At 46.6% G+C, this 12,280-nt stretch overlaps 1 pseudogene across 1 annotated transcript in view; it reads right to left on the bottom strand.

Moving 5' to 3' along the window:
* The window catches only part of LOC309559395 (claudin-18-like), a 50,081-nt pseudogene that overhangs the window by 36,658 nt on the left and 1,143 nt on the right, over positions 1 to 12,280 (bottom strand). The gene's annotated exons all lie outside the window — the stretch shown is intronic.

Below are 12,280 nucleotides of genomic sequence, written 5' to 3' on the forward strand. Positions count from 1 at the left end.
GGGGGACCATGTGTGCCGGGGTAAAGACTGGGGAAGCAGAAGGGGAGAAAAAGGCGAGGCTGGGGGCTTACTCTGTCAGTTGTTAGGAGCGAGAGCCTGTAACGGCTTAGAGGGAAGTGGGACCATGTGGGATGGTCAGCGTTTCCAGTTTGGACAGTCTGTCACTGTTTGATTGTAGTGATCAGAAGATGGTGTCTAGCGTCCCTTTAATGTCCATCCGAGCCCCCCCCCCCCGGAGCTGGTACCCAGTCCAGGATCCCCAGGATGTGCTGAGAGCTGTTCACAGAATTCAGCCTACTTGCCGTAGCTGAAAAGAGGGGGTGTCCCTATGGCTCTAACAGACGAAATCCTGGGGATGGTCCAGGGTCTTATAAGGGGCCTGGCGTGGAAGTTTCTCGGAATTCCCTGGGGGTACCAGTTCTCACAGGGGTGGTAGGCCTAGCGGGTGTGCCTGGGGGAGATGACCCTTCACCTACGATGACTGCTTGAGACATGCTGAAAAGAGAAAATAACACACAAGGAAAATTGGTTAAACAAACACCGTTGAGCTAAAACAGAACTGGCTGGCTAACTAGTGCCGAGGCGAAAGCTGACTACCCCGTGACAGGTGAGGCCCTGCTAGTTGCCGAGCGGCAGATGAGAGGCTCTATCTATGATTTGGGCGTGGGGCACGAGCCACTAGCGTGGTGGCGGGGGGTTGGCCTCTCGGTGACGGTAAAAGATTTAAAACGTGTGGCCGTGACAGGTGAGGCCCTGACTATGACCCCAAGAGATGGGTGGATGCGAGGCACTAACTATGATTTGGCCCGAGGGCGAAAATCTCCGTGTTGAGATTGGGGTGTTGGCCTCGCGGGACCAGCTACCAGGGAGACTAAGGCCAGCGCCTAGCCCTAAATAGCCAGTTCTCTAACCCTATACGGAGGCTTGATGAAGGGGTAGTGCAACATGACAATGAAGTAGTAGTGGTACACACGGTAGTAGCATAAGTAGTGTAGTAGTATAACAGCGGCAATACATGCGTTATTGGTAGTCATGTAGTGTAGCAGTGTAACCGTAGCACGGCGGTGGTAACAGCGTTGGTAGTGATAAAATAGTGTATAGCAGTCATATGGTGGGAATAGTATCAATGGTGATGTAGCGTGGCCGTATGGTAGCGTCTATGGTAGTGACATGCGTGACGGCATGTATGGCAATAGTGCTTGTAAGGTAATGGTATTGGCAGCGCATCCGTAGGTGTAAGCAGTAGCGCGTGCGGTGGTAATTGAAAATGTGGCAGTATATATATATACCGCCATGGTGCCCATAGTACCGGCATAGCAGTGTATCGGTATGCAGTAGTTGTGGTATTTAACAGTATAGCCGTGTAGCTGTAAAACAGTAGAACACAACATAGGAGTGTAGCGGCACGAATAGCAGTAGTCCAAGAGATAACAGTAGTAACAGTAGTGTGACAATAACATTGCAGCAGTACCCATAGAAATAGTATTTCGGAGTAGTATGCCTAGTAACCATTAGAGTAGCAATACCTATATTAACAATAGTATTTTGAGTAGCAACACCCATGGCAAGTAGTATAGCAGAGTAGCAGTACCCCTGGTAACAACAGTATTAAGGTAGCCGTGCCTATGGTAACAATAGCATAAGAGTATCAAAACCCATGGCAAAAGTATTAGTAGTAGCAGTACCCCTAGTCACAATAGTGTTAGAGCGGCAGTAACCATAGCAACAAGGCAGTGTCCATAGGCAGGGCAACAGTACCCAAAGTAGCAATAGAAAATAACAGCATAGAAGAACACAGCTAGTACAGTGGTACGGACAGAAAGAGTAGTAAGAAGCAGGGCCGTGGCCTGGTGCAGGCAAGGCAGAAAACAAGACCCCCCAGAGACTCTCGTGTAGCACCCTTGTCTTTATGCAAGGTTGCTGTTAAATTTAGTTGCTGAGCCTTACTTAGCTTGGCTGTAATTATTCTGTGGCTAATTGGACTTCCCTTCTTAATCTGGTTTGACTGCGCTTCTCCCTTCCGTCAGCAGGTGGCACTGTGGCCTCTGACACTAGTGTGAGAATTACAGTTAAACAAACTGTTAATGTCCATGTATCTCTCAGCCAATCAGAGTGTCACTACGGCATTCTGGGAGATCTTATAAAAAGGATGGGAGGTCCAATGATCGGTCTCTTCCCGCCCTACCCCCCTTGGGGAAGGGTGTGTGCTGCTGTTGCTGCTGACTAGGCCTGAAGCCTGAGGCCTGGTCAGATACCTGGGATTCTGCTGAGGAGAGCCAGCGACCCACAAGGGAAAGATCATCCACAGACATCCAGTAACCTGTGTGAGTAACCTGCTTGTATCTTATGGAGGATAGCTGTCCAGACAGTACAGACCACAAAAAGGGATTGTGTCTAGTGGAGAGAAGATGTCTCCCAGATCAATCTGAAGCTCATGGATGCCTAATAGGGTTGAGCGAACACCTAGATGTCCGTGTTCGACGGGTTCGGCCGAACTTTAAAAAAAAGTCCGGGTCCGTGTCCCGGACTTTTACCGAACTTTTCCCGGACACCGAACCCCATTGAAGTCAATGGGGACCCGAACTTTAAGGCACTAAAATGGCTCTAAAACACCAAAGGAAAGGGCTAGAGTGCTGCAAATGGCAGCAAAACGTAATTAAGAGCATGGCAAGTGCTCTGCAAACAAATGTGGATAGGGAAATAACTTAAAACAACAAAAAAAAAACAGAAAAATAAAACAATGTTCTTCTTCATCTCTGAAGGACGAGGCCCATATGGAGTAGGAGGGAGGTTGAGGTGGTGGTGGATGTGGCGGTGACATAGGCGTGCGCACAGGGTGTGCTGGGTGTGCCTGGGCACACCCTAATCACCTAGGGCACATAGCATTGCCAGTGAGGAGATGGGAAAGATCTCCCTGGGACCTGCTCTGCTCTATTTCTCCTTGCCTACAGGTACATGGCCCCGATACATTACTCTCCCTGCTGGCAAACACATGCATGTGTATTTCAACTTTGGGGTGCACACCTTAATGCAATAGGCTGCGCACACCTATGGGCGGTGTAGGTGGAAGCGGCGGTGGAGGAGGACCAGGGCCGGATTAACAGCATCATGGGCTTGGTGCTGAGGATTTTGAAGGGCCTTAAGGGCCGTGCCTTGCCATGCACCCAGAGGAGGAAGGGTGCAGCCATGCATGCCTAATTCAACATGGGATGCTGTCTCTGAAGCCCATAAACACATCCATGCATCGCCAACTGTCCCTCCTTGTCCGGCCTTCACGCTGTGTGGGGAGGTTCTGAGGGTGCTGCCTGGGGAAGCGAGCATAGAAGCCAGACTTCTGTGTTTACAAGTGACAGAAGAGCGGTAACAGTGAATATGGCCAAACCGGGGCCTATATAAAAGGTAGGGGCCTGGAGCTGCAGCTCCAATAGCCCCTACATTAATCTGGCCCTGAGGAGGAGGACGAGGTAGCCAACACTGCTTCTTTTCAAAAATTTTAAATGAGGGTACACCCCAAAAGAGTGAGAAAGAGCAAAAATGGACATGGGTGGGTAAGGTCGGTATCCATTGCTATTCTGCATAAGGTACGGAAAAGTCCCGTGGGATCCATGCCTGGTTCATTTTAATGAACGTGAGCTTGTCCACATTGTCTCTGGACAGGCGGCTGCGCTTGTCTGTTATAACGCCCCCAGCCGTGCTAAATACCCGTTCAGATAATACACTGGCTGCAGGGCACGCCAGCACCTCCAAGGCGTAAAGGGCAAGCTCAAGCCATGTGCCCAATTTGGAGACCCAGAAGTTGAAGGGGGCAGACCCGTCATTCACTACATGTAGGCGTGTGCACACATACTGCTCCACCATGTTGGTAAAATGCTGCCTCCTGCTAAGACGTTCCATCTGAGCTGCTGGTGCTGCTGTTTGTTGTGGCGTGCTGACAAAGCTTTTCCACATTTCGGCCATGCTAACCCTGCCTTCTGAGGTGCTGGCGGTGCCCTGGTTGCGTTGGCGACCTCCTCCTCCTCCTCCTCTGCCTTGTGCTTCCACTGTGGCCCCGCTGTCAGATGGGAATGCCAGCAGCATGGCGTCTACCAGCGTGCGCTTGTACTCGCGCATCTTGCGATCGCGCTCCAGTGAGTGAATTAAGGACGGTACGTTGTCCTTGTAACGGGGATCCAGCAGCGTGGCCACCCAGTAATCAGCACAAGTTAGAATGTGGGCAACTCGGCGGTCGTTGTGGAGACACTGCAGCATGTAATCGCTCATGTGTGCCAGGCTGCCCAGAGGCAACGAAAGGCTGTCCTCTGTGGGAGGTGTATCGTCCGTGTCCTCTGTATCCCCCCAGCCACGCACCAGTGATGGCCATGAGCTGGCCTGGGTGCCACCCTGCTGTGAACATGGTTCCATCTCCTCCTCCAGCTCCTCCTCCTCCTCATCCTCCTCATCCTCCAGAACTGTGCCCCTGCTGGACAATTGCGTCCCTGGCGTTTGCGTGTGCAGGAACCCACCCTCGGAGCCCCTTGCGAATGACTGCCCTGAAAGCCTTGGAAATGTTACCTCTTCATCCTCCTCCTCCTCCTCCTCATCCTGTGCCACATCCTCTTCCATCATCGCCCGAATTGTTTTTTCAAGGAGGCATAGAAGTGGGATAGTTAAGCTGAGAACGGCGTCATTGCCACTGGCCATGTTGGTGGAGTACTCAAAACAGCGCAACAAGGCACACAGGTCTCGCATGGAGGCCCAGTTAAATTAAATAGCGGAATAGAAAATATGATCCAAAAAAAGTGTATGTATATCACACGTACACAACCACACTGGGCCCCAATTACTATTGTTTGTACCCCTAAAAGGCTAGATGAGGAGTAGGGGGGAGTATGGAACAGGCAGCACCCTCAAACCTTCAGAAGTATGAGATGAACCCCAACAACTTGGAAAGGTGGATCTCTCTCACACGTACCGACACAGACTATCCCGCAATTCAATTGATCCTCAAAGGTTTTTATTGAATAGCGGAATAGGAAATATGATCAAAAAAAGTGTATGTATCTCGCACGTACACAACCACACTAGGCCCCAATTACTATTGTTTGTACCCCTAAAAGGCTAGATGAGGAGTAGGGGGGGTATGGAACAGGCAGCACCCTCAAACCTTCAGAAGTATGAGATGAACCCCAACAACTTGGAAAGGTGGATCTCTCTCACACGTACCGACACAGACTATCCCCCAATTTAACTGATCCCCAAAGGTTTTTGATTAAATAGCGGAATAGAAAATATGATCCCAAAAAAGTGTATGTATATCACACGTACACAACCACACTGGGCCCCAATTACTATTGTTTGTACCCCTAAAAGGCTAGATGAGGAGTATGGGGAGTATGGAACAGGCAGCACCCTCAAACCTTCAGAAGTATGAGATGAACCCCAACAACTTGGAAAGGTGGATCTCTCTCACACGTACCGACACAGACTATCCCGCAATTCAATTGATCCTCAAAGGTTTTTATTGAATAGCGGAATAGGAAATATGATCAAAAAAAGTGTATGTATCTCGCACGTACACAACCACACTAGGCCCCAATTACTATTGTTTGTACCCCTAAAAGGCTAGATGAGGAGTAGGGGGGGTATGGAACAGGCAGCACCCTCAAACCTTCAGAAGTATGAGATGAACCCCAACAACTTGGAAAGGTGGATCTCTCTCACACGTACCGACACAGACTATCCCCCAATTTAACTGATCCCCAAAGGTTTTTGATTAAATAGCGGAATAGAAAATATGATCCAAAAAAAGTGTATGTATATCACACGTACACAACCACACTAGGCCCCAATTACTATTGTTTGTACCCCTAAAAGGCTAGATGAGGAGTAGGGGGAGTATGGAACAGGCAGCACCCTCAAACCTTCAGAAGTATGAGATGAACCCCAACAACTAGGAAAGGTGGATCTCTCTCACACGTACCGACACAGACTATCCCGCAATTCAATTGATCCTCAAAGGTTTTTATTGAATAGCGGAATAGGAAATATGATCAAAAAAAGTGTATGTATCTCGCACGTACACAACCACACTAGGCCCCAATTACTATTGTTTGTACCCCTAAAAGGCTAGATGAGGAGTAGGGGGAGTATGGAACAGGCAGCACCCTCAAACCTTCAGAAGTATGAGATGAACCCCAACAACTTGGAAAGGTGGATCTCTCTCACACGTACCGACACAGACTATCCCCCAATTTAACTGATCCCCAAAGGTTTTTGATTAAATAGCGGAATAGAAAATATGATCCAAAAAAAGTGTATGTATATCACACGTACACAACCACACTAGGCCCCAATTACTATTGTTTGTACCCCTAAAAGGCTAGATGAGGAGTAGGGGGGGTATGGAACAGGCAGCACCCTCAAACCTTCAGAAGTATGAGATGAACCCCAACAACTTGGAAAGGTGGATCTCTCTCACACGTACCAACACAGACTATCCCCCAATTTAACTGATCCCCAAAGGTTTTTGATTAAATAGCGGAATAGAAAATATGATCCCAAAAAAGTGTATGTATATCACACGTACACAACCACACTAGGCCCCAATTACTATTGTTTGTACCCCTAAAAGGCTAGGAGTAGGGGGAGTATGGAACAGGCAGCACCCTCAAACCTTCAGAAGTATGAGATGAACCCCAACAACTTGGAAAGGTGGATCTCTCTCACACGTACCAACACAGACTATCCCCCAATTTAACTGATCCCCAAAGGTTTTTGATTAAATAGCGGAATAGAAAATATGATCCAAAAAAAGTGTATGTATATCACACGTACACAACCACACTAGGCCCCAATTACTATTGTTTGTACCCCTAAAAGGCTAGGAGTAGGGGGAGTATGGAACAGGCAGCACCCTCAAACCTTCAGAAGTATGAGATGAACCCCAACAACTTGGAAAGGTGGATCTCTCTCACACGTACCAACACAGACTATCCCCCAATTTAACTGATCCCCAAAGGTTTTTGATTAAATAGCGGAATAGAAAATATGATCCCAAAAAAGTGTATGTATATCACACGTACACAACCACACTAGGCCCCAATTACTATTGTTTGTACCCCTAAAAGGCTAGGAGTAGGGGGAGTATGGAACAGGCAGCACCCTCAAACCTTCAGAAGTATGAGATGAACCCCAACAACTTGGAAAGGTGGATCTCTCTCACACGTACCAACACAGACTATCCCCCAATTTAACTGATCCCCAAAGGTTTTTGATTAAATAGCGGAATAGAAAATATGATCCCAAAAAAGTGTATGTATATCACACGTACACAACCACACTAGGCCCCAATTACTATTGTTTGTACCCCTAAAAGGCTAGGAGTAGGGGGAGTATGGAACAGGCAGCACCCTCAAACATTCAGAAGTATGAGATGAACCCCAACAACTTGGAAAGGTGGATCTCTCTCACACGTACCAACACAGACTATCCCCCAATTTAACTGATCCCCAAAGGTTTTTGATTAAATAGCGGAATAGAAAATATGATCCCAAAAAAGTGTATGTATATCACACGTACACAACCACACTAGGCCCCAATTACTATTGTTTGTACCCCTAAAAGGCTAGGAGTAGGGGGAGTATGGAACAGGCAGCACCCTCAAACCTTCAGAAGTATGAGATGAACCCCAACAACTTGGAAAGGTGGATCTCTCTCACACGTACCAACACAGACTATCCCCCAATTTAACTGATCCCCAAAGGTTTTTGATTAAATAGCGGAATAGAAAATATGATCCCAAAAAAGTGTATGTATATCACACGTACACAACCACACTAGGCCCCAATTACTATTGTTTGTACCCCTAAAAGGCTAGGAGTAGGGGGGAGTATGGAACAGGCAGCACCCTCAAACCTTCAGAAGTATGAGATGAACCCCAACAACTTGGAAAGGTGGATCTCTCTCACACGTACCAACACAGACTATCCCCCAATTTAACTGATCCCCAAAGGTTTTTGATTAAATAGCGGAATAGAAAATATGATCCCAAAAAAGTGTATGTATATCACACGTACACAACCACACTAGGCCCCAATTACTATTGTTTGTACCCCTAAAAGGCTAGGAGTAGGGGGAGTATGGAACAGGCAGCACCCTCAAACCTTCAGAAGTATGAGATGAACCCCAACAACTTGGAAAGGTGGATCTCTCTCACACGTACCAACACAGACTATCCCCCAATTTAACTGATCCCCAAAGGTTTTTGATTAAATAGCGGAATAGAAAATATGATCCCAAAAAAGTGTATGTATATCACACGTACACAACCACACTAGGCCCCAATTACTATTGTTTGTACCCCTAAAAGGCTAGGAGTAGGGGGAGTATGGAACAGGCAGCACCCTCAAACATTCAGAAGTATGAGATGAACCCCAACAACTTGGAAAGGTGGATCTCTCTCACACGTACCAACACAGACTATCCCCCAATTTAACTGATCCCCAAAGGTTTTTGATTAAATAGCGGAATAGAAAATATGATCCCAAAAAAGTGTATGTATATCACACGTACACAACCACACTAGGCCCCAATTACTATTGTTTGTACCCCTAAAAGGCTAGGAGTAGGGGGAGTATGGAACAGGCAGCACCCTCAAACCTTCAGAAGTATGAGATGAACCCCAACAACTTGGAAAGGTGGATCTCTCTCACACGTACCAACACAGACTATCCCCCAATTTAACTGATCCCCAAAGGTTTTTGATTAAATAGCGGAATAGAAAATATGATCCCAAAAAAGTGTATGTATATCACACGTACACAACCACACTAGGCCCCAATTACTATTGTTTGTACCCCTAAAAGGCTAGGAGTAGGGGGGAGTATGGAACAGGCAGCACCCTCAAACCTTCAGAAGTATGAGATGAACCCCAACAACTTGGAAAGGTGGATCTCTCTCACACGTACCAACACAGACTATCCCCCAATTTAACTGATCCCCAAAGGTTTTTGATTAAATAGCGGAATAGAAAATATGATCCCAAAAAAGTGTATGTATATCACACGTACACAACCACACTAGGCCCCAATTACTATTGTTTGTACCCCTAAAAGGCTAGGAGTAGGGGGAGTATGGAACAGGCAGCACCCTCAAACCTTCAGAAGTATGAGATGAACCCCAACAACTTGGAAAGGTGGATCTCTCTCACACGTACCAACACAGACTATCCCCCAATTTAACTGATCCCCAAAGGTTTTTGATTAAATAGCGGAATAGAAAATATGATCCCAAAAAAGTGTATGTATATCACACGTACACAACCACACTAGGCCCCAATTACTATTGTTTGTACCCCTAAAAGGCTAGGAGTAGGGGGAGTATGGAACAGGCAGCACCCTCAAACCTTCAGAAGTATGAGATGAACCCCAACAACTTGGAAAGGTGGATCTCTCTCACACGTACCAACACAGACTATCCCCCAATTTAACTGATCCCCAAAGGTTTTTGATTAAATAGCGGAATAGAAAATATGATCCCAAAAAAGTGTATGTATATCACACGTACACAACCACACTAGGCCCCAATTACTATTGTTTGTACCCCTAAAAGGCTAGGAGTAGGGGGAGTATGGAACAGGCAGCACCCTCAAACCTTCAGAAGTATGAGATGAACCCCACCAACAACTTGGAAAGGTGGATCTCTCTCACACGTACCAACACAGACTATCCCCCAATTTAACTGATCCCCAAAGGTTTTTGATTAAATAGCGGAATAGAAAATATGATCCCAAAAAAGTGTATGTATATCACACGTACACAACCACACTAGGCCCCAATTACTATTGTTTGTACCCCTAAAAGGCTAGGAGTAGGGGGGAGTATGGAACAGGCAGCACCCTCAAACCTTCAGAAGTATGAGATGAACCCCAACAACTTGGAAAGGTGGATCTCTCTCACACGTACCAACACAGACTATCCCCCAATTTAACTGATCCCCAAAGGTTTTTGATTAAATAGCGGAATAGAAAATATGATCCCAAAAAAGTGTATGTATATCACACGTACACAACCACACTAGGCCCCAATTACTATTGTTTGTACCCCTAAAAGGCTAGGAGTAGGGGGAGTATGGAACAGGCAGCACCCTCAAACCTTCAGAAGTATGAGATTGTGTTCACTGTACCCCACAAAGATTGAGTTCACTGCACCCCACAATGATTGTGTTCACTGCACCCCACAAAGATTGTGTTCACTGCACCTTACAAAGATTGTGTTCACTGTACCCCCCAAAGATTGTGTTCACTGCACCCCACAAAGATTCTGTTCACTGTACCCCACAAAGATTGTGTTCACTGCACCCCAAAAAGATTGTGTTCACTGCACCCCAAAAAGGATGTTGTTCACTCCACCCCAAAAAGGATGTTGTTCACTCCACCCCAAAAAGATTGTGTTCACTGCACCCCACAAAGATTGTGTTCACTGCACCCCAAAAAGATTGTGTTCACTGCACCCCAAAAATGATTTTGTTCACTGCACCCCAAAAAGGATTTTGTTCACTGCACCCCAAAAAGGATGTTGTTCACTCCACCCCAAAAAGATTGTGTTCACTGCACCCCAAAAAGATTGTGTTCACTGCACCCCACAAAGGATTTTGTTCACTGCACCCCAAAAAGATTGTGTTCACTGCACCCCAAAAAGGATGTTGTTCACTGCACCCCAAAAAGGATTTTGTTCACTGCACCCCAAAAAGATTGTGTTCACTGCACCCCACAAAGGATTTTGTTCACTGCACCCCACAAAGATTGTGTTCACTGCACCCCAAAAAGATTGTGTTCACTGCACCCCACAAAGGATTTTGTTCACTGCACCCCAAAAAGATTGTGTTCACTGCACCCCAAAAAGATTGTGTTCACTGCAGCCCAAAAAGATTGTGTTCACTGCAGCCCAAAAAGATTGTGTTCACTGCAGCCCAAAAAGATTGTGTTCACTGCACCCCAAAAAGATTGTGTTCACTGCACCCCACAAAGGATTTTGTTCACTGCACCCCAAAAAGATTGTGTTCACTGCACCCCAAAAAGGATGTTGTTCACTGCACCCCAAAAAGGATTTTGTTCACTGCACCCCAAAAAGATTGTGTTCACTGCACCCCACAAAGGATTTTGTTCACTGCACCCCACAAAGATTGTGTTCACTGCACCCCAAAAAGATTGTGTTCACTGCACCCCACAAAGGATTTTGTTCACTGCACCCCAAAAAGATTGTGTTCACTGCACCCCAAAAAGATTGTGTTCACTGCAGCCCAAAAAGATTGTGTTCACTGCAGCCCAAAAAGATTGTGTTCACTGCAGCCCAAAAAGATTGTGTTCACTGCAGCTCACACACAGAAAAGTGGATGTGGATCACTGACACCTGCCTATCTCCAATCCCACACCACACAGCAATATCGATTGTAGTTTGTAGAACACAGTTTCCCTAAAATTCAGCAGACTCTGTCCCTAACAGGATTGAGAAGAGATCGTAGATCAGGATTGAGTGCAGATTCACCCCACCCCCCACACAGCAATATCGATTGTAGTTTGTAGAAGACACTGACCCTATAATTCAGCAGACTCTATCCCTAAAATGCCTACAACTCGCCCTGCCTAAACACTCCGACCTGTCCCTCAATTCTATCCGGACACAAATGGTTTTTTCCTGCCTATCTTTCCCTAATCAGCAGCCAGCACGTTGATGTGTGCTCTGTCCCTGAATCTAAGCAGCATAATGACGCCGCTGCGGCTGCCTCGAACTTATAAAGACTTGGTCACATGCTTCAGACGGCCAATCACAGCTACTGAGACATTTGCAGGCATGGCTGGGATGGCTTAAGGCACACCAGTTAAACGATTGTTGATTGGCTGTTGAAAGCCCGCCATGAAAAGAGCGCCAAAGCATGCAAAACCCGGAAATAAAACGACCGAACACGGATTTTTACCCGAACATACAGTAAAGTGTCCGTGTCCGTGTTCGGGTACAAAAAATCCAATTATTCGGTACGAACACGAATAATACAGTCCGTGTTCGCTCAACACTAATGCCTAATAATTCTCAAGGTCTGCTATCCTGTACTGCTGTCTGAATAACCTGTCTTTTGCAATAGGAGTCTGCCTAATAGACTGTTCTTGAAGGGTGTCCTGGACCCTACCCCTCTCTCCCTCAGTTTATTTTTGACCTGTTGAGAAGAAATAAACTATCCTGTTCCTTCAGCATAAAAGTGACTGGCGCCCATCATTTATTTTTACCTGCATCACTACCCACCATGC

Source organism: Pelophylax lessonae, assembly GCF_965119305.1.
Source record: "Pelophylax lessonae genome assembly, chromosome: 1".
NCBI lineage: Eukaryota > Metazoa > Chordata > Amphibia > Anura > Ranidae > Pelophylax > Pelophylax lessonae.